Genomic DNA, 24,396 nt, shown 5'->3' with positions numbered 1-24,396 from the left:
GATGTTTTTTTTATTTTTGGTTGGTTTTTTTTTTTTATTTTTTGGGGGTGTTTTTTGATTTTGGGTTTTTTTTTTTTTGTTGTTTTTTTTTTTTTTTTTGTTTTTTTTGTTTTATTCTTTTGAAAACACACATATTAGCTGTGAAAATGTATAAGGTCATAGGCTACTTCTTTATTGTCTGTTCTTCTCAAGGTGGCACTGAAGAAAAACCAATCAGGGAAGATTCTGCTCTTATACCAGTGTTTCAAAAAATCAGTACTTAAAAGCATTTTTGCTGGGATCACATACCAGTTCCTGATATTCTCCTAGCTGTACAAGAATTCTTTACTTAATATTGATTTGTCACTATGATGTTAACAAACCTTAAACTCTGTCTTAAGTATAACACAAGTCTCAAACTTGTAAAGTAAAGGATTCCCTTCTTAACTACAAATTTGGAAAGAGTTCTGAAAGAAATGAGAAACAATCAAAACAGTTATGTTTTAGAAAGTGTTTTTTTCTTAGCTGATCCATGATTTCAGACCATTTGTATGCTGTCAGCTGGGATCTCCATTTCAGTGTTATGTAGCCTTGGGAGCTTCCTGAGTCTGTTTCTCATACTCGGGATGAAAGCTCTTCCCTCTGTTTTATGTTTCTTTTTTCCCCACAGTTCTCTTCCTTGCTCCTTGTTCCAAAAGGAAGAAAAAGAGATCTTAATCAAATTCAGATATTACAACTTGTGCTTCCTTCCCCTTAGCAGTTTTTGCAGTTCAATCTCTCCCAAACCACTTTTTAAACAAATGAAGCCTACTAAGCTCTTGGGTTTGCCACTCCTGAGTTTGAATGAAACATTTATTGCCTACTTGGTGGAATGACATAACTTCACATGTATTTTAAGAAAATCCACAACAACTAGTTCACCAGAAAAAGACCATACACAACATTAATAAATATACACAACAGACTTGGTTTTACAGTCCTCTACACTCTAGTTCTAGGCACTCCCACAACCCCAGAAACTCCTTCAAATAGAAAACTTATAAAAAGCTGGTTACTCTCAAAACCTTTCCTCCTCAATTAGATCCAACTGGCACCTGTTGGTAACCAGGAATTTGTAATGTATTCTTATTAATAAGGATAGTCAAATGTTTGTCTTTACAAATTTCTAAGACATCTACTGGAAGCACATTTGTCTATCCAATATCTGCACCTTGTTCAGAATCACCAAGATTTTAATATTCTAGTGTGTGTAACAGGAAAAAGGAAGAGAATACACATTTCATGTCAGTTTAGTCAAACTCTCATAACTAATTGCTTGACGTGATTAGTGAAATTAAGCAAAATAGTTGATAAGACTTGCCTCCTACTTCCTAGATACAATGCTAACTATAGAATCACAAATCCACAGAATAATTTTGAAAGGAAGGAGCCTTGGAGGTCATCCAGTCCAACCCTCCTCTCAAAACAGGCCTATTCAGATCAAGCTGGTCAGGACTGTGCCCAATGTAATCTCGAGTATCTCCAAGGACAGAGATTTCATAGTCTCTCTGGGCAATCTGCTTCAGGATCTGACCACCCTCATAGATAAAAAACAACCAAACAAATAAAAATCTTCTTATACCTAATGGGAACCAAAGCAGAAAGCCAGCTACATCAAGATTGCTATACTATTATTATTATTCATCAAAGCACTGATTTCATCTAACAGCAGAAGACACAAAGTTGTTTTCAGAATACTAAAGCAATTCAAGATTAAAATATTTAAAACTGCCTTTAAAATAATTCTGAAAGGTAAGTTCTAGAGGTATGCTAAAGTGAGGTATGCAGGTAAATACATGCAAAATTATCTCTTCTGTGTAACAGAATTACAATTGTCTCCTTCTCTAAAGATGTCATCTAGATGTATTTTCACTTTCTGGAGACTAAGAAGCTTCAAGGAGGACTGAATAGCTGGGAATTCAAATACACTGAAGGGAAAACACCATATTTTTGTGCTACCTGAAACATGACTAAGATGGTGATGTTAAGTCAAGAAAATTTCAAGTTCCAGGGCCAGTCTAAACTCTGGATGAAAAAGCACTCCCAAAAGTGGAGAAACAGACCAAGACAAATGCATCCAGCCAAAAAATAGCTTTTGCAGGAGCCCATAATAGACCATTCTCTATTATGTGCAAGAACTGAATACCTGTAAATTCCCAGAATTAGCATCTGCCTCACAAATTTATAAGAAAAAGAAAAATTTTTAGTATCTTTCTTTACGTAGTGCAAGTAGGATTTTTACAAGCTAGAAAAAATTCAGGGTACTTCTAAAATGTGACAGTGGTTGTGTTTATAGGGACAGAAGGTGGGTTTGAGTCAGCATAGGTGTAACAGTACCAGGGGACTTACCATTCAGCTTGGAGAACTCAACAGTCCAAGTAAATTCATATTATAGGAAAAGAAATGTCCTTCCTGAGGGATAAAGCTATATACCCTGTGTTTCTCTATTTTTTTTATATCTCTACCACCTATCACTGATCTCAAGACAGAGTCAGTGAACTTCATTTTTTGAGGGAGGGGTCTAACTTCTTCATTATTATCAAATATACTTTCAAAGTCAGTACAATGGTGAGACACTACTGATGAATTGTTGGTACTGACAGCATAGTTCAACTCGGAAAACTATTGTGTTTCCTTTAAATAAAGGATATAGATCATCCATTTACCAACAGAAGCTATATAATTGAATATACTTACACATATACATGAAAACGGAGATCAGATAAGACCAGTGCTGACGTAAGTCCAGAACTCCTCATTGCATATTTTTTACTGATAAAATTGATATATTTATAAATCCATTCTTAGACCATAAAGCCTTATGCTGTGCCAGGTGTCCAAAACAGGGTTTTTAAAATATTTTCAGGTTATAAATTTGAACATGTTCTTCTATTAAATGGTGCAGCTCATCTGAATTCTTTTTGAATTTCTAAACTATCCTGCCACTTCCCAGTGCTTTATTAGCCAAAGGTTATGTGTGTGGCTCATATGCCAGTGTATAAATAACAGCAGGGCTAGTTCAACTTCCTTTGGGAGCTTAGAGACTATTGTCCTTAACCATTTCTAAGTACTTTTCCTCCCAAAAGAGACAGCACTGCTAAAATGCAATTCCTCCCTTTCGTCTAGGGAGGAAAAAAAAATCACAGATAACTCCTTCATAAAAGGTCAACTCACTTGAAGCAAACATTTCTCAGAATAAGGTTAGAGTAAGTAATTCCTTTGAAAGACACAATTTGAACCCCTAGAACACTATTTTTAAAACTCACAAGTGTATTTCTCTGGATTTTAAAACAATAGAATAAAGCAGAAGATAACATTTTAAAAGCAGACCCTTCAGCTCATAAAATTATTGACATTAAAATATCTAGTCCTGACAAGAGTGGGCAAAATTTGGGAGTATTGTGTAAACAGTTAAAGGACAAGAAAATAATTTTCTGTGCTAACTGCATTGGCTGGTGACTGAAAATACTTAGATCCATGACAAAACTTCATCTCAAAGAAATAATGAGATATTGAGTATCCATGTTTTGTTAACACAGGAGGCAAAGTTTACAACATTTGACACAGAAATATAACATCAAGAAAAAAAAACAATATCAGCTGAGATGATACAACAAGCCTAAAAGAGAACATGGATCAGAAAACCCATCACCAGTGAAAATAAAAGAGAAACTTACCAGGTTGAAACTGCTTATTGCTCACACTTGTGGTGCGAGTCTTCCACTACTTTCCTCCTCCAGACTGCTTATCTTCTTGCCAGCCTGAAAACAAAAATTAAAAAAAATTTAAAAACCAAACCCAAATAAAATAAAATAAAGCTATTATATTCAAATATTTAGATAAAATAACTTGAGTAACAGGGTGAGAAAAGTTTCAGTGGATCAACCTGATAGATCATGTTCTCTTTTCATTATTTTTTACATTTTGAGGCTGAGTACATAGCACATCGTAGACTGAGCTTAAGCACTATAAAAAAGAAAAACAGTTCAGTGTAAGCTTTTAAATTTACATAGTATGTCTCCTCAGTTCCCCTCTGTTTATGAATTTACTTAAATAATAAGGAAGCTTTAGAACTTTTGTAGATGTAGATGGCAGGAGGTAAACCGTGGCATGCATTAAAATGTTTTGTAAGGATAAATCATACAATCATAGAAGGATTGGGTAGGAAGGGACCTTGAAAAATCATCTAGTCCAACTGCCCCTGCAATGAGCAGGGACATCTTCAACTAGACAGGTTGCTCAGAGCCCCATCCAACCTGACCTTGAATGTTTCCAGAGATGGTGTAGCTACCACTTCTCTGGGAAACATGTTCCAGTGTTTCACAAACCTCACAGTAAAGAATTTCTTCCTTATAACTAGTCTAAATCTATCTCTTTGAGTTTAAAACCATTACCCCTTGTCCTACCACAACAAGCCCTGCTAAAAAGTTTGTCCCTGTCTTTCTTATAAGCCTCCTTTAAGTATTGAAAGTCTGCAGTAAGGTCTCCCCAGAGCCTTCTCTTCTCCAGGTCGAACAACCCCACTTCTTTCAGCCTGTCTTCATAGGAGAGGTGCCCCAGCCCTCTGATCATCTTCATGGCCCTTCTTTGGACTTGTTCCAACACGTCCGTGTCTTTCTTAAGTTGAGTGTCCCAGAGCTGGACTCAGTACGCCAGGTGGGGCTCACCAGAGCACAGTATAGGGGCAGAACCACCTCCCTCAACCTGGTGGCCACGCTGCTTTGATGCAGCCCAGGATCTGGCTAGCTTTCTGAGCTGCAAACGCAAATAGCTAGTTCATGTCCAGCTTTTCATCCACCAGTATACCCAAGTCCTTCTGTGCAGAGGCACTCTCAATCCCTTCATCCCCTAGCGTTATTGATACCGGGGGTTGCACTGACTCATATGCAGGGTCAGTGCTTCCACTTGGCCTTGTTGAACCTCATGAGGTTCACATGGAGCCACTTCTCAAGCTTGTCTAGGTCCCTCTGGATAGCATCCTGTCCCCCCAGCATGTCAACCACACCACTCAGAGGGTACTTTATGTTTCAGTTATTTTCAAAAGTCTACTTGCTGTTATTGCAGTCTTGTATTATCTGGGGAAGAACCTAAAAAACACTATAACATTCATGTATTGATTCAGAAAAAAAACCAAAACAAAATAAAACATGACTTTTATTTTTGCTTTGGTTTTGGGTGGTTTTTTTTCAAGTAAAAGGAAACAGACAGCACCGGAGAGCTGAAATCCAGCATATAATGTTCTTCACTAAAAATCCTCTTCCTTTTCATTATATAATCCATTGTAGTATCATTCTTAAAATTAAAGACAGGAAGAGAGAAACTGATGCTCCAGATTTTTAGTTTAGGAAATTAAAATAAACTTCCATAGTTTCTGCCTAGGTCAGGGTTTGGCCTGAAAAGAATGACTTATTTTCAAGATATTTCTTTTAAAATAAAGTGACTGCTTTGGATTCTCCACTTGAAACAGCCTCTACCAGTTTGGTTTTAGAACTGGGTGAACAAAATTGGAATAGGTCACTAACAACTAATACCAAACCGACAAGTCATTTAAGAAGATCTCAGCTGGTATGTTTTTTTTCCTGGAATAATATGTATTGGTTTATCACATTAACCGGTCAGGCTTAGATTAATTAGGATTACTTTCATTTTGAGATACTAGAAAAGCCAGGGAGAAAGGCTTCTTTGTTTTGCTAAAGCATAACCCCAGGAAAACTGTACAAGCTGAGATCTACACATAGAGTAAGGTGAATAAACATAAGATAAGTAATGCTACATTTTTTTTCAGGTGTGTTCTTACCTGTGCACTTGTAAATTGCAGACTTGCTGAAAAAAGAGAGAGGCTTGACTTAGGTATCACAAAACTCACTTGTATCTTTCTGAAGTTTCCTTCTACCACTAATAGTAAATCTAGCTCTAGACTTTCTGTCCTTAAGCTCTCAGTCAAGACAGCTGCTTATATGAGAGGACTATACATTTCTTACATTCAGTCGCCTTGCAGCTTTTTAAAGCCATGGGATTGTGACTGACATTGAGAACTGGACCAATGGTATCAGGCTTTTTGAATATTTCTGCAAAGAATCACCAAGTCACAACTGGTTGGACAGCACCTGAGGAGATCTCGACCAACATCCCACTTGTGCAGGGGAATTCAGACCAATGATTGGTTCAGCTAAGTATTGAAAAATACGTTTCCATAACACATTTAATTCAAAAAAGAAAATTGAGAGCTATAATTTTAGCAATTCCACTTTATGCAAATTTATAAGGGCAACTTAACCCCAATGTATTTGGTTTGAATTACTCTTCGGGAATTAATTGTCTTATATGCTTGTCTCCTACCTTATTGCTATGTCTAATTTACTGCCATTTCAAACATGAAGAAGGAAAGAGGCAACAGTCATAATCTTGCAATTCAGTACATGCAAAGTTTTGGATATCCATCCATTTTTAGACATTACTTCTATATCTTGATACAATGACTCAGTTAAAATTTGCCCCAGTCCAAATTTATATGACAGAAAGCTTTTCCTGTAAACTATTTTTAAAGCCAGCAAAATAGACTCTTTATCCTTATTATGATGAATGATATTTGCAAGATCAATGAATAATCTGCTGCTTTCTAAGACTGGCTATTTTTAATAGTATCTACTTAGAAGGTATGAATGCTAAGAGAATGACTTCTGTGTTGTTTCATGATTAGTTTTGGAGAATGTTCTATTATAGTTATAAATAAAGAACACTAGACAATTTCCATACTGTTCAATGAACTACTTTCTTTTCAGAATGCAGTTTTAAATAATGTTCCTGATAATTTATTATGAGGAATTATGTTGTGTGATGTGCACTGCTAAGTGGTACTCTAATATTAAATTGCATTATATACAGACAGCACATTATTGAGGAAGGTCATAAGAATATCCACTTGACTTCTGAAATATTTTGTAGAGTTCTTGACAAAAGCCAAGGAGCACAGGCTAAATTCAGCTATTAATGAAGATGAAGAGTCAGTCAAGGCGACCCCAAGAGGCAAATATTAACTATACCTAAAAAAAGGAAAAAATTGTGTTCCCCACATTTTATATGCTTCATGGGAAAGACAAGAACAGGTAGAGGCACAGGTGACAGGGTAACATTGCTACCTCCTACTGGAGAAAATGGACATCATCTTGGATCTGTTCTAGTCCTCAGCAGAGGAGTAGAATAGAGTCATATTGATTTATTCTTGAAATATCCCAGTAACCTTATTGGCAAACTTTTGACTACTAATTTAATTTTATATCACCTTAATTATGTATAAATTACGATAAAACCCCTTTAAAGGTTTCACTTTTAACCCAGATACATCAAAGTTGAGAGTAGCGCTTGGCCAGAAAGAGAGAGGTTCAACGAGAATGGGTACAAGAATGCTTCTGGACTGAATTATCACTGGGAGAGTGGTAATGGACTTCCTCTATGAGTTTAAGGCAATACAACTGATCTGTTTGAGAGGAGATGAAAGAAAAGGACAGGGAAAGGAATACATGAATTTAGGCTATGCCACTTTTGTTGGTGGTGGTTTTTTGTACTAGTCACTGAGAACCACCTGTGCTTTACTGTTATTTCAGACATTTCAGATTTTCTTTGTAAACTCAGAATTAAGTCAAAAGAGTGTCTGCTCCTCAACGGAAATACTAAATATTTCCATCCTGTCTTGTGAAACATGCAACCATTTTTCTGAGCCATTTTTCTCAGTATAAATCTTTGAAATCACATTTTCTCACAAGAGTGAAACTGACTGTACCCTAAACATCTGACTGCTTTCGATTTCCTCACATACCTAAATGATAGTATTATGTACCAACTTACAGTTTCAACTTGTTTTAGCCCAGAAGGTCACCTGTAATCTTCAGCTAGGAAAATTATCTTGTTTATTTATTAATAAAATAATTCTCTTTTTAAACTTTGGAAGAAGGGAAAAAATTAATTTCACAACTCCAGAGTCAGAACACAAATGAACACAAACTGGATGCATTTGAACTTTTGTACTTGTTTTAAGGACTTGGGAGAAGCAACCAAGACCTTTGATACTTCTTTCTAAAATATTTATACACCTCAAAAGATTCAACAACTGCACTTCTGGACTGTGCATATAGAGCTACCTGTGCTAAAAGATTTAAACTGGATCTGCCAAACATAAATGTCTATTTATCATCCTGTATTGTTTCATGCTGAAAAATCAGTTATAAGAAGAATTAAGGTTAGTTCTGGCTTCATTCCACATTTGCGGCATTGGAATAGAATCAATCACAAATTATTGTCTCACTGGGAAAGGGGAAGAAAGAGACTCCAAATTATAGTTCTTTACTGAGAATAATCCTGGTCAAGACTGTAGGAGAACTTGTCTTCCTATGTTCCCTGATCTTGGGCCAGTATCTACACAAAAAAGGGCTATTCACAAAGTAAAGAACGGTTCAGAAAATTGAGATAGGTCCTGGAAGCATGGTATAGCAAGGATATACAAGACATAGTAGTTCAATTTGTACAACCTGTATAGCATGATTTCAGTGTGTACTTGTCACTAAAAATAAAACAGACACTCCCCACAACCCTTGTCTGACACACCCCATCCTGAAGACAAACAAAATTTTCATAAAATCATATTCTTACTAAAAGCAGATGCCTTACACTGTTTTCTAAATGTTTTACTACAATGCAATGTAGAGTGAGGCCTCAGAAATGAGGCAGTCAAATTTTAGTAGAAAGAATGGGAGAAAAAGTGAAATGAAACAAGCAAACCAGAATCATTTATTGCTAGTAATCAGAGCTAATGTATGAGAGATCTTTCTTTAGGTAATGTCTTATGTAGAAACCATGACTTCTTTCATAGAAAAATAGCTGTTTCTCCAAATACATTTTACTCTACAATTATACCTCTTGTTTCACCTACCTTATGCTATTTGTATAATCAAATTTAGACTATGAAAGAATGTCTTCCTTTTCTGTATAGTTTATGAGTATATGAATGGCAGATCTGATACTCTAGTGCCAAGTACGATTTGTTACTCCACTGCTGGTTTACTACCATGGTATGTAGTTAAGCAGCCTCCTATTTCAGCAACTTTGTTAACTCTGCCATTATCATGTCTTCTAAATAATTTGTTTTTATCTATTTTTCTATAATCTCTTTTACAAACATTGGCGTTTGATGCATTTTCTCAAAATCAGTTCCCTTTAAAGAGGATATCTAAATATTTATAAATTTTTATATATGTGTAACTATTATATATAAGTATCTAAATATTAACCTAGATGTCTTCAGACAAATGGGACTAATAGGAACACTATTCCAGATCCATTCTTTTATCATATTAGATATCTAATTTCCAGTTTACATGTGTCTGAGGCCAATTAATCCTCATTTGTTCCTGGATACACTTACTACAAGTCTTGCAAATAGAAAAAGATCAAAATCTTTTCCTAATATGTGAACAGAATTTAGCAGAATTAAGAGACAGTAGTAGAATAAATTGCAATTACTTAAAAGGACCTGTAATCTATTATTCCAGAAATATATGTAGTAGTATAGATCAGATTTAATTTATGAGATAAAAGAGAGTTTTTGGTATCTTAAGTGAATGAGAGTATATAATGCCAATACAAGAATCCTTTCCCTTTCCCTTTCCCTTTCCCTTTCCCTTTCCCTTTCCCTTTCCCTTTCCCTTTCCCTTAAATAAAAGCATAACAGCACATATCTTCAATAGGAAATCTCATTTCAGATTTCTCCAGAAAGATGTAAAGATATGACTGATTAAGAACTAAGAAAACTGCTTATGAACAAGGACCAAATACAGACACTAAATTCTTCTGACTATTCTTCTGACTATTAAAACCGCATTTACTAAACATACTGGTGACATTCAACTCAGGTCTTTAAACTGTTACTCCTGGAATCAACGGGCTTTACTTTCCCTTTGCAATGCTGGAAACAGACTACTACTGAGCTTAACATCTGGTCTGAGCAAATAAAGAAATTCTTACGGCGAAAATCAAATTTTGTTAAGTAATTTAGGTATTTTCCCAGCTGAACAGTTAGAAATATCTTACCATAGACTAATGTGGCAAAAAAAACCTGAGGACATGATAAACATTTGAATCAGAAACGAAAATTTGAAATTTTGATGATTTCAGTTTTTATGCTGCAAAGCAAATATGTCCTATTGCAACAAGCAATTTTGAGAGGCAATCTGTTATGTTACTCACTAAACAGCACCTATGCATTTCAAAGGGACTATTTACAGACAAAAATACTTTCTCTGTGTAATCAAAGAATGTTGAGGCTTGATTTTAATTGTGTGCCACAGAGAAAATGAGATAGCACCTGCAGAAACAGCAGCTATCACCAGTAGATATACTATTAAGCTATTAACCAGTTAACAGCATGTATCTGCAGTGTGACATCCCCAGTCTTAATGCCTTAATTGATTTGTCAAAATGTGTGCATTGAAAGGAGCACTCTTTCACCCAACAGAAAGGATCATATTGATTACATAAGATATTGACAGTACACCTTCTAAAAGGACACTGTGCACATGTATACATCACAGACAAGATGCTGTCTCTACCTGCCACTGAAATGCAAAACAAAGTTGTGACTTTACAAGATGCAATAAAGATCCTAAAGGAAATGAGCTTGAAAACTATTTCATTAAATTGCCCGCGGGTAGGCACCCATTGAATTTTTAATATAAGAATCAGATGGCATGGAGGTGCTGGGTATCATAAACAATGATTTCTTTGAGTACAAGTGAAGGACCAAACCTAAAGCTTGAAAAGAGTCAAACAAGCAATATTTCCTCTAAGCACCAAATCAGTTTTTTATGCATTACCTGCAACTGTATCTTTATTATTTCTCAGTTGAGAAATACAGTGGCTCTTCACCAGTGATTTTTTATTCTAAAAAAACAGTTGCTATTTGATAGGACAACAATCTTGTTACAAGCAAGAAAGCATCAAGAAGATTGTCCGTGGGATTAATGCATCAGTTGTTGGGATTTTTGTTTCTGAAGACTGAAAAACAAGAGCAGTAAAGGTGTCTGAAAAAACAGTCTTTATCGATAGTGTTTGACAGGGACACATGCTAGTGGATCTTTAAACAACCAGATACATTTAATAAAAAGTGTTTTTATTTGAATTAAGATTGTTTCTGCTTGAAACCTTTGTCACTCTGATAAGCATAAGGATGCTTCTTGAAACTCACATCTGCAAGGCAATAGACTACCTGTTCATAAAGTGTGTTTTTGTGTACTACAGGCATTTTGAAAAGAGTTTTTGTATACAACTAAATGAGTTCCAATATACATAAAGAAATGAAGAATCTGACAAGTTGCAGCAAGCATTCAACAAGACATTGGTGTGACAGCCAGACAGATACAACATGAATCTGTGCAATTGAAGTCTTGTATTAAATAAAAGACCTAACAAAATATTTTACGTTATGGAGCTTGCAGAGTCCACAAAATTGGTATTAAACTCAACTATAGACTTTTACTGTTGCTGGCACTGGGTTAGGGTGAATGAGGAAAAAAAAAAAGCACAAAACACCAAAAACCTAGAATTGTTCTTAGTAATGCCAAAATTGCAAGCAATCGTCTTACATCTGCCCTTTCTAGTTTGATCAGTGTTAGATGCCAAAATGCACTTGGATTTTACACGTGTTCTGTCTTTGTAAATAATTGCAGAAAATGTTAAATCAGGGCTTATCTCAGCCCTTTTAAAATTTCAAGCCCTTTCCTTCCTGCTCATTGTGGGGCTGCCTTTCATCTACTCTGTATTTACTAAAGAAGTGTATCATTTTTATCCCAAGTGATAGCATTTTTACTTAGGAATATGCTAAGGGAAAGTGCAAATGCTGCAAAATTCTCTTTGAGTCTCTGACATGGTGAAGTGTGGGATGCTCACTGGAGGCAGTCCTAAGTAGGGACTGTTCTGTCCCTGAGGAAAAGGTAGACTGGACAGATGCAGAACTTTCTACTCTTTCACAGCTCATACCGCCAAATAGTTCACTGCACAAAATAAGCTTACCTCACATTTACAGTTTTTGTTTTTCATGTTTGCTTCTCTGATATTTCCCACTACGACAACTCTGAAAGATAACAGAACATTTTTGCAAAAGCTTTTCCTCAGGGAAGTCTAAGACTTCCATCAGTTTAAGCTGTGCACCAATGATTTTCTGAGCAGACCCCTTGTTGTATATGAATTGTTGCAGTCAGGGTAGCAGTTCTGCCTACATTTCATATACAGAGAAATATGATAAATAAATCACATTGAACTACAAAAGCTAAAGATTATTTCAGATAGAGCTGTTGTCATAGATTCTTAATTATTTTAATTATAAAAATTACAGTATTGAGAATATGACATTGATCTGTCATATTAATTAAAAATTGCCCTTCATCTGTGGATTATTTTCACCCCCTCCACTACTACTCTTGAATTGTCCTCAAGTCTATCTTAATGTCCAACCACATACTTGTATTTATCAGTTCCTTTCTTGTATTTTCCTCTCTCGTTCTCTCCTACCTTGTACCTTCCTATCATGTTATTAAGCTAAAAATCCAACCTTTGTCTACTTGGCATGCTCAGGATTACACTTCTTTATCCTTCTGTATGACCCTTATCTTCTTACATGTCAGGTTTCATCTTCAGAACTCTATCAAAAATACTAGCCTGAACATAACATTTTTACTTTTTTCCTCTGAAGACCTTCACCCTTCTTCCAATGTTCACTTTCTTTCATCTCATCAACTAAATGATAGCATATCTGAAAGGAAAGGCAGAATTGTATCCTGGAGATAAATATCAGAGTACTCATATTTAAACTGTTGGTGACTAACGAATAGGAAATGTAAAATTTTGAGGTTTTTTGCTTTCCATACGTCTCAACACGTAAGCAGAAGAGTAATTCATTAGTAAATAGTTATCTCAATAATTTCTGAGATAAAAATTTCATATTAATGACAAGACAACTAAGGCAAGCATCAAAAGGGAGAAGTTCACCACCAAATGTATGCCTTCACATACTGATGCTTGAAGTCTCTGAATGAAAAGTTTGTTCTCCTGGCAGTTTCAACTCCTTATGTCTCTGTGGGGGTGTGTTGTCCTGGTTTCCAGCCTTTTGGAAATATGCTGATGGCTTATCAATGCAGTTATTCAATAATAAATAAAAACTCCCACCAATTTTTTGAGTAAAGGAAGCAGCTTCTGGGACCCTCCAGGTTTGTCTTGGATGGTGTCTCTGATCATCTCAACCTCCATGACTGAGGAGCACCCAGCTGTCAGCCCTGACTAGAGTGCATTATCTCTGTGACACTGTACATACACCTACTCTATGGTTTAAGTTTTGTGTATGTCGTGATGGTGCTTAAAAATGTGTAGAACAAATCATTTGTACTAAGTAAATTGCTAATGAATAAATTTAGGAATGTTTTTATTTAAAATTTTAAAACCAGTCAGATTTAACAGTATATTGATCAATATGCAGTGAAGCTGGCATTTCATCAGTATCAGATACTGCCAGTGAAGTAATCTCTATTTTCCTAACCCCTACACACACATACAGAATCAGTTGCAACACAGACCCTTTTCAATACCAGATTTCAGATAACACAGAGGTGTCACACGTAGAAGTACAGTTTGCTTTGCCTAGGATATCTAACCTCAGTCACCATTAGATAAAGAATAAACATTTGATTACTATGTTATGAGCCTGTTCACAGGATGGCTTTGTAAAGCACCCAGGATTTTCTTTATTTTCCTCCATACCTAGTTTTTATTTACAAAGTGGAAATAAAAAATTTAGACAGTTCCTTGTTCTCACATTTTAAAGTGTTGAAAACCTGTGTTTCCGATCTGAAATGTTATCTATTTTTTAAGATAATCCTCTCAAGAAAACACTTGAGTAATTTTAATCCAGAGTCTAAAACATTCTAATCCCTAGAACTGTTTTTTGGAGCAATTCACTAATAATAACAAAACTTTTCATCTTTGATATTTTTCTTACCAAAGATGAAATTTTTGTCTAGGCACCTTAACGAGTAGCCAAGTAATTATTCCTTTGTCTGTTTCATAGGAGTCTTTATTTTCAATGATGCAACAATCTTACTAGTAAGTACCAACATACAGGTTACTTCACAGTTTTACAGCTCTAGCTTCAACTTGTTATGTATTACTCATTCACACAGTCTATATTCTTAGTATAGGTCTTCCTCATGTTAATACTTTTGCAAGTTTTCACCTCCAGCTCAGTTCCATTTTTGTTCTCCATTTGCCTAAGTTTCCTCTAACAAGCAGAGCTGAAAATAGTTCTGTATATCACATTTCTGCTATATTTATATCTTAAATATAATAACATATGTATGTATTAATATTTTTATTTGCAAATATTCTGTTAGCAATACTTTTACACACTGAAAGTGGTTATTAATTAAAAATGCTAAACTCTCAAGAAAAAATACACAAGATAAGGAGAATCCAAGAGAGAAGCAAGAATCATGAAAGGTTTAGAAATGTGATCTACACATAAGGGTTGGAATAAGTGTAACAGTTTATTCTAAAAGAGAGATGGCTGAGGTAGTACATAACTTGACATTATGAGCCTAATGATTAACTGTTTTCAAGTTCCACTGCAAGCTGGACAAGAAACATTGATACAACTTGCAGAAACAAACTCTTTGAGCAGTTAAGTAGAGATTATGTTGGGGATGCAGAGTTGCTAAATAAATTTAGCAATTTGGACACAAATCTGTCAGGAAGGACCTGGCTATAATGAAGTCTGGATCCTGGACACTTGCATCTACACATTTAATGTTGCTTAGTAATAAAACTCTACCTAAGAAATTAACTATACATTCAGCAACAGCAGAACCTGTGAAACTAAAGTAGAAATACATAATTACATTGTGCCTGAACACGCATACAACTTGCTTTTTAAAAAGACAGAGTTTTGAAACTCTGCTGTGGCAACAAAAACCTTGAATTTATTTTCCAAGAATGTGGCTATGATGCATGTTCACATACATTAGATAGACCTCGCAAAATTCAGCACTTAGGATCTACAATATGAAAAAAAAAAAAAAATACCCCCCAAAATTATGGCCTTGCAAGTAAAACATGACATTATTAGACAGAAAAAATGGTAAAACAAATGTGTGCCAATCCCACATTGTTTTGTCTTAGTAAGCTTATGCAGGACAAAATTTTGTTGGTATTATTGAATTAGCTACTTGTGGGTTTTGGGGGGTTTTGGTTTTTGTTTGTTGTGTTGTGTTTTTTTACCTTGAAGGCACTTGAGACTTCTTCAGTTCAGGGACCTGGATAACCAACTCACTTGAATTTCTGAGACCCTGATTTATGTTCTGAGTTCTGCATGCCTAAAAGCTAGCTTTATCGAAGTCAAATCGCATTGCTCCAGGTGAGGCTCAGAAGTACTGAAGATTTATTCCTCATTTCCTCCAGACTGTGCACAGACAGGGATTTTACAATGCCCTAAGAGGCAAGTGCCATGAAAATCTCAAGGCTTAGGTTCAGAATTCAAGCCTTGCTATGCTGCCTAGAGATTCTGATGTGTAACCAAACAGTGCAGACTTTTGTTTTTTAACTTACGTAGGTGGCCTGCTGATATATTACATAAGAACACAAAATCTGTGCTCTGAAGAGGAAAAAAATAGAGGAAAGAGATTTTATTTGGAATTTCAAATACCTCTCATCTCTTATTTCCGGTCAGTTTATAGAATTTTATTCTACATGAAGGTCCTATGTTGTATCAAAAACTTCTTCAGAGTTTTTCAGAATATATTCTGCAAATTTAGCGAAAACCTACAAGTGATGAGTAACAAACTTCAGAATCCAGCACTAAAGGGCATTTTAGATAAGTACCTAGTGAGCACGATAAATTACAGAGCCCGTAGCAATAATTCATAGTCTGCAGACTACCTCAAAATAGCCTGCAAAGGCTAAGTGCTATCACTTCCTACAGTCAGAATGTTACATCATGTAAGTTTTGACCAAATATTTCAGTGCATGCACATAGTACACTGAACTCATTTTCATATTTTTTTGATGAAATTATTTTATTTTCTTTTATTTCCCTTGCCACAAGCCTTTCACCACTACTACACCAGAAGACTTACATTTCAAGAAAGTAGCACCAAAACAAAGTATCACTGGTGCAGGAGGAACATTTTAATTCCTAGTCCAAAAAGGCATATATTGAAACTTCAGTAAAACCTGAAATAATGTGGATTGTTCCACAGCTCTAATTTACCGATAGACAGTCTTAAGTGTGGCAAGCTGAAATCCAGAGCTATTGTTGACATTCTGCTTCTTTGAAGTCACAATTCTAAGTTGCTTTTAAAGTGGACAAAATATAATTTAAAAGTAAAAATTAATTAAACAAGTAACTCCTGCACTACAAAATTTTATTATTCTATACAATGCAACATAGCAATAAAAACAGCAGTAAAAAGCCCATAATGCCCAACTGTAGCTTTTTAGTGCCATAAAAATGCACTTTCAAGACAGTAGCACATTATAGTTTAAGTGGAGCTCTACATTAGATAGTATGAGAAAATGAGGCATGAAAGGAAGATGGAAAAGCCTTTTTAATAGTTCCTGTGAAGATAATGTAGGCCAAAGACAATCAATAGCTATGCCTCATTTATTTTATGTTTTTGAACACTTAAAGGCAAAATGTTAGCATTTGCTGCTACTGTTTGGCTTCACAGACCTGCATCAGTAATGACAAAACAGATTTGCATATTGTGATGTAATTCATATGAATTTATATTCAAATGGCATGTGGTTATTGTCCACTAATATGAAAGTTAACACCTAGTCCATTAGTGTGGATTCATTAAAAATCATGTTGGCCTGCTAATCTGGTTAGTCATCAAAATTTCCTAAACAATCAATCCAAAGGTTCACAGACACTCTATGAAATCACATAAAATGTATGTCAGTAACTTAAACAATCACATTAAATACCCTAACAAATCAGACTAACCTTGGACAGTCTGTGCAGCTACTCCTGACTGAAAAATTATACTAAAAGTATACGGTTTTCAATCATATTTGACTGATTGATTTCATTCAATCACATATCTTAACAATTATTTTTAAGTGTTTAAATACGATTTTGTATTACAGTCATGCCTGAAATCTGTATTACCTCAATCAGATATATTTCTTAATATCAATAATGAAACAAACTACTAAGCTGTATTAGGAACAGAACAGGGAGAGACAATATATGAAAAAATACTAAGAAAAAGGTGTGCTGGAAAAAATATAGCATTTCATCATGTTCTTTTAAAAACACATAGTGGAGCAATTTTATCATATTAAAAGTCTAATACAAGGGTAAAGATAGGAACTAGTTAGTCTTTCTATGTAAAAGTTCTAGCTAAAAATAATGACCTTACTGAAACCATAAAGCTTTTCAAGAGAACTAAGACGCAGCTTGAACTTCCACAGCCTTCTCCCTGCACAGTTTCCCTAGATAGTTAGAAATCTGGGTAACAGGAAACAAGCCTGATTCCATAAACCTCTACATTTTACCTCAATATTTTTAACTTAATATTTTTAACTTACTGGTTTCACTCCTGCAACCTGCTTGGCAGTACTGTTAATTTTATCACTCCCCGAGGAAAACAGTCACTGAATGTATACGCCCCAGTAATCAAACATAAGGATAAGGTTTGACCTCTTGTTTATAATAGGTTTCACTACAGCACAAAAGACAGATACTAATATATTTGCTAATATATGTAGTATTATAGTCTAGTGATTTTCTAAGCTTGTGTAAGAAATTACTATTGTAAATAATTAAATGAAATTGTGTTTTACTTGTGTTTAACCTTTTTTACGTGCAGTGTTAAATCAACAAAGAAAAGCTGCTACTTCACAGCAAGGCAAATCATGCTTACAGAGTGCAATGGCTGCACCAAGTATACTACGGACAGAAGAGAATAAAGAGCCCATCTGTAACACAAACACCTCTAAGCATGTTCACCACTGCAACCAGTGGATGATAAGAACTTGGGATATATACAGTTCTAGATCGGTACAATTCTTTTGATCAAACATTGTAGCTTTTTGTTTTCCTCATCTATCTCCCAGAGCAGAGATACAAATTTTGGTGAAAATATCTAGTTTTCAGACTTTCTTGTACTACTTCCTGCCAAAGGTAAATGCATTAACTTTTAGATTTTTCCCTGATTTTCTATTATATGCAGTAAGAAGGTGAATTAGGTTCTTCCACTTTGGCACACTAGACACAAAAACCTGAAGTACTTTTTGTATCTGCTCTTACTCAATCTAGTTGCACCAAAACTATGGTGGTAATGAGTGATAAAGATGTCATTGGTGGAGCTGTTGTCACAAATATTTTAATTTAAAGCTTAAGGATTCACAAAATTTTGAGAGGGAAAACCACAACTTTTCAATGCTAATTTATTAAAAACCTATTAAACCTATTTATTAAAACCTATTTAAATAAACTGAAATCTTTTATTTGCTGCCAATGAAATACCTCATAGTACTTGCCATTAATAGAGTGCTGCGGCTCACAGGTTTACAAAGAACAGATATATTTTCTAAATTCAATGTCTCAGAATCGAAGCCTTTGGTACAGCAAACCAGAACTTTAGTTAACTTCCGACTTGAGAACACTTGACTGTCAGGGCCTCAACACAAAGAAATAGATGCTACAAAACAGATTTTTCTGTTTCATGTAAGTTGCTGGAGAACTAGTATGCTTAAGCTGAAAGCAAGCACCTAACTGAACACTGAGCCTGTGAGCTAAAGAAATATTTGGGAGTTGTATCCAATGGCTATTGTAATCAAATGCTGAAATGGAAGGACAGTATCTTACAAACTAACAGATAGCAAATTAATCTGATACAGTTTCTATTAAAAATCTGCTGGAGATACACAAAATACCCCTCCTTCCCAACCTTTACATATTTGTTGCTTGTCCGGTCCTAAATTATAGATCTGAAAGAAATGCCATCGACAACAATATGTTTCCTATGACAGGACATGACTGTTGTAGAAAGAAACAAAGGAAGAGAGAAAGAATGAGACAGAATTAATCAGCAGTACCTGATACCTGTACACTGCTGGTACAACCAAAGGGCATAACTTATTTCCCTGGAAAAACCTTTTGTAATGGCAGATAATATTTAGTAGCATAGTCATTTTGCAGATTATCAAGGGATGAAAATAGCATAGGCACAACATAAAATAATAACCATCAATTTTAAATCTGATATATTATTTCTCATGTTTTTGCAAAGAATTTACAGCTACTATAACTAATCTGCTTTAATTATAAAACTCTCAGTAAATTTTATTAGTAGTAAAGAAAATGGTTGAAAGGAAAATAAAAAGAGGACCTGGCAAGCAAGGTAGAAATTTAAATAGAATATTCAGCTTTTAGTATTCACAGAATCCTTTCTCATTAATTCTCATTAATAAGATTTTTGCAGAACAAAAGGGAGGGTTTTGTGATTTATGACCATTGCAACATGAAGACAGGAGGTAAAAGATGTAGGAGGAAATGATATCAAGCAGTTTGAAAAAATATTAAAGTTAAAGTGATAATCACAGTGAAAAAAATATTTTTTTGATTCTTAAGTCCCTAAAAATTGTGCCAATAAAATCTGTCTTAGCATTTTTAACTAAATAACACTTTCTAGCTTTGATGTTTATCAGCAAATTTCAGAGAAATTGGAAAATATGTCAGTTATAATGCTAACATCTGCACGGCATTTGAGTTCCTGTCTACAGCTCTGGAGTATTCTCTTGGCTTCATCTCACTCTTTTGTACTGCCTTTGCACTATGTGGTGAAACAGGATCTCTGTTGTTGTCCCAACATTTAACTCCTTCCATTATGCAGATAGCTCCCTACCACAAACTGGTCTGTGAGCATAAAACCATACAAAACCCAGAGCAGGTTTTTAATGTTTGTCTTTGCAAACAAAGCTGGAAGGACAGAGCCCATTTTTTACCAATTGTCAGTTGAACGTCTTGTATTCCTTTTTCAATTGTCTTTAAGTTTTCAACTGTTAAGTTTTCATGATGATTAATACAAAATGCATAATTAAAGCCTGAAATATAGGTATGGGGGAATGACAAAATACTTATTTTCCTGGCCATCACAAGAGTTCCTGATGTGCTTTTATGTAATCCCTTTGTTCTGAGAATTATTTTTAAAAGCAGGAGAAAAGAGGTATAATCTATTATGAATATAGGCATGAAAAGATAGCTGAGAGTGAAACTTGCTTAACCAGGTTATTTTTTACACTTGTTCATCAAGGTCAGCAGAGAAGCTAAGACGTATACCAATTCCATGCGGTATTTCAAGGCTTAATTTTCAGAGAATTTCCGTAAGTATGTTACTGCCATTCATTTCTATTGTCATACCCAGGTGTAAAGAACAAGAAGGAAGAAAATTAATTAAAAATATTCTCATCCTTGGATCAGAATTCTGATTTTACATAGAACTAAGACTAAGAACTTCACATTAAGAGGAGTGACAGCGACAAGGATGGCATATATTCATTCAATGATAAAACAACCATCAGTCTCTGCAACACCTTTAACATACTGTAACTCTTTGCTATAAGTCAAACATCTGGTGGAAACTATATCTTAAGGTAACATCAGACACTATGAAAAAAAAAAAGTCATGGAAGGTCATGTAGTTAACCTCATCATCTGTCTGTACGTCTCATGATTCTTAACACTTAGCTTTTTGTCTGTTATTTACAGTCTGTTTAAACGCATTTTGTGGTCCTTCATAACACACACTTAGGAGAGCCTAAAATTTGATGGAACCCATAGACTTTAATGAACTGCATGGATTTTAAAAGTAAATAGGAAACAGGTAAGAAGTTTAAAGCATTCATCATTAGTTTAACCCTGTTCATAAAGAAAAGGATGCAAGTTTGTACGTTGAATTTAATGGGAATAGAACAATGTAATATTACCAATGTACTTTACCATCCTCAAGTGATACAATTTATATACAACTGTAATTTAAAACAAACGCAATATGATCATTTTAATTCCTTCAGTTTAACTATAGCTTCATTTATAGGCTAGCATTTAAGGAAATGACTAAAATAAAAAACATGCTGATGAAAAAATGTCCTCCTTCCCCCCTCTTCCTCCACAACTGCCACAAAAAGGTCAATATAATTAGAATAAGTCAGTGTTCCTTTGGGCCAAGCTGCTTATATATAGTCTAGTATAATATGAGTAGTTTAAAGAAATAAATTAAATACTTCACTGTCTCCTACTCCTCAAAGGAGATTTAAACAAAAATATCAATGACTGGAGTTTCACTGAAAAATTAGCAAATCTGAAGGGCAGAGTCTAAACAATTCACTGATATTAACTGATTAAAAAAGGAACAAATACTGACTTCAAATGTCTAAAACTGTTTGCTACTTTTGATTGTTACTTGAATTGTTCAGCCTAGGACTAGAAAGAAGATTGTAGAATACTGTGTCTTTGCTGCACTAAATGTCATCTAAAAACATGCATATGTCTTCTGAAACACAACAGGAGAATTTCTGTATTTATTCTAAAGTGTGAAACAGAAGTTCTCAACTTATTATTAACAACTTGAAAAAGAGAAGCATGTAAGAGCCCAGAATTACACTGAATATTCTTAGAGTACTTTAGAAGGACAGATACTTCAGCTTTTCTAGTGTTATTCAGTAGTGTTTAAGAAGACTTGAAAAAATATATTAAGATTCAAGCAAAAAGAAATTTGATCCAAAAGTAGTATCCATTTTTCTGAACAACAAAAAGTTTCAAGTAGTGTTTTTGCTCCAAAAAGTAGTTGAAAGTGGTTTCACAATTTGGTGGGGAACCTATAAGAGCAGGTTTAGTCTAAACAACAAGAGGGAGATGGAAGCACAAAAAGATCAAATGCTTATTCAGTAATTCAGTGAAGGTTGGTTTTTTTTTTTTATTTCACCAGTCTGACCTGTCTTTATTAGAAAGTCTCATCTAACTAAGGATGAGATCTTTGTCAGTGGAACAGCATATTCCTCCTTTAGTTAGCTGACACTGAGCATCCTGAATGGAGCCAAAGAAAAATGTCAAAATACAGCTACAATGAATAGCACCAAAATGGTGGTAAATTACAGAAATCTTCTCAGTCAAGTAACATACTTCATAATGCAATTTTACAAATTTTTCAAAGTTTGTGGGTTTGTTTTTTATTTGGTCAGCTGGTTAGCACTAGTCAATATTTTTCTAAGTCTACTTCATCTGCTGTAAAATTTATCTTAAGGTAACATCAGACACTATGAAAAAAAAAAAAGTCATGGAAGGTCATGTAGTTAACCTCATCATCTGTCTGTACGTCTCATGATTCTTAACACTTAGCTTTTTGTCTGTTATTTACAGTCTGTTTAAACGCATTTTGTGGTCCTTCATAACACACACTTAGGAGAGCCTAAAATTTGATGGAACCCATAGACTTTAATGAACTGCATGGATTTTAAAAGTAAATAGGAAACAGGTAAGAAGTTTAAAGCATTCATCATTAGTTTAACCCTGTTCATAAAGAAAAGGATGCAAGTTTGTACGTTGAATTTAATGGGAATAGAACAATGTAATATTTTTTTCTTTTTTTTGTTCTTTTTCAAAATAATTCTACTCTAGATGTCAAGACTGATTAAAGGACCTTGATTTAAGCAAAATAAATTGGTGCATGAGGTGAAAGACTTATTCCATGGGGAAATCACCAGCACTCTATTTCAAGTGGGTTAGTTCACTGAGGTCTGTGCATTGATAGGCCTTCAGATCAGCAATTGGAGAGAATGACCCAGACCTACAGAATATATGAACAAAGACAGGTTATTTTCTTTCATAAAAGACATTAAGACTTTGCATTGTGTGGACAGGCTAAGTTGAAAGAGTACTGTAATCCTTTTCCTCAGGAAATTGCTGATTGACATCCTCATCAATCACTGTAACCAATACCATTATTTAGGAAAAAAAGAAAAAATGTGGTGAGGCACCACACAAAAGCTGAGTAACTAGAAATCCTCTTATGCTTAACACTAGACTAACCCTTTGTTGATATCATTCAAAAGGAGCTAACAGCAACAGTCCTCAGATTCTTCTACCACCTTTGATCATACTGGTTACAAAACTCAACTTGCACACCCTAAGAACCAAAAAGAAATGGATATAAAAATGCTTAAATGTATTATTTTCATTTTCTGCTAAGCCAGATTGGGGTACTGCTCAATTGCTCACCTGCACTGTGTGCCTTCTTACACCAGATACTACAGAACTCTGGCTTAGTCATACCTCCTGTTTCATGAAACATTTTCTTCTCCTGAAGTTTTTTGAGGTCTGCTTTTCTCTGCCTCTTCTAAGTCCCTTTGTTCTTTCTCAGGTGTTACCTTATATATGTTGACTGTGCTGCACTCCTCCAGGAAATAGAAAATCAAGTTTCAAGCTTGTGTTCCTTATCTGTACAGCTGGCAATTGAATTTCTTTATCTAAACAGGAGTGCCCTACTCACTGACTTACTGACAGCCATTCTTAAAGGTAAATTCTCCTGATCATTCATGGAAAACCAAAACAGAACAGAACAAATGAAACCAAACCAAAAAAACAACCAAAGAACTCAACAACGCACATTTTTGTATCCTTCAGTTTGGCAGGACAGATAGCATCATGGAATCATAGAATTGTCTAGGTTGGAAGGGACCTTAAAGATCATCCAGTCCAACCATCAACCTAACTCTGACAAAAAAAATAAATAAGAAATAGGAAATAAAAATTACTAAACCATATTCCTGAGGACATGTCTACCCATCTTTTGAACACCTCCAGGGATGGTGCCTCAACCACTTCCCTGGGCAGCCTATTCCAATGCTGGATAACCCTTTCGGTGAAGAAATGTTTCCCAGTATCCAATCTAAACCTCCTCTGGCACAAACCCCCGCCCCTCTACACCCCTGCTTCAGATAGTTATAGAGTGTGATAAGGTTTCCCCTCAGCCTCCTCTTCTCCAGACTCAACAACCCCAGCTCCCTCAGCCTCTCCTCATAAGACTTACTCTCCAGACCCCTCACCAGCTTCGTTGCCCTTCTCTGGACCCACTCCAGCACCTCAATGCCTTTTTTGTGGTAAGGGGCCCAAAACTGGACGCAGCACTCGAGGTGAGACCTGACCAGTGCCGAGTACAGGGGAACAATCGCCTCTCAGATCCTACTTACCACGCTGCTCCTGATACAGGCCAGGATGCTGTTGGCCTTCTTGGCCACCTGGGCACACTGCTGGCTCATGTTCAGCTGACAGTCAACCAA

General features: G+C 35.2%; 1 long non-coding RNA gene across 1 annotated transcript in view; it reads right to left on the bottom strand.

Moving 5' to 3' along the window:
- The window catches only part of LOC106895386, a 174,162-nt gene that overhangs the window by 71,430 nt on the left and 78,336 nt on the right, over positions 1–24,396 (bottom strand). Inside the window, exon 2 of the long non-coding RNA XR_001413412.1 lies at positions 3,696–3,779. This is a non-coding gene — a long non-coding RNA (uncharacterized LOC106895386). The remainder of the gene's footprint in view (positions 1–3,695; positions 3,780–24,396) is intronic.

This window comes from Calidris pugnax, unplaced genomic scaffold, assembly GCF_001431845.1.
Source record: "Calidris pugnax isolate Ruff unplaced genomic scaffold, ASM143184v1 scaffold157, whole genome shotgun sequence".
NCBI lineage: Eukaryota > Metazoa > Chordata > Aves > Charadriiformes > Scolopacidae > Calidris > Calidris pugnax.
The sequence above is the reverse complement of the archived record's forward strand: the minus strand, read 5'-3'. Positions and strand labels throughout refer to the sequence as shown.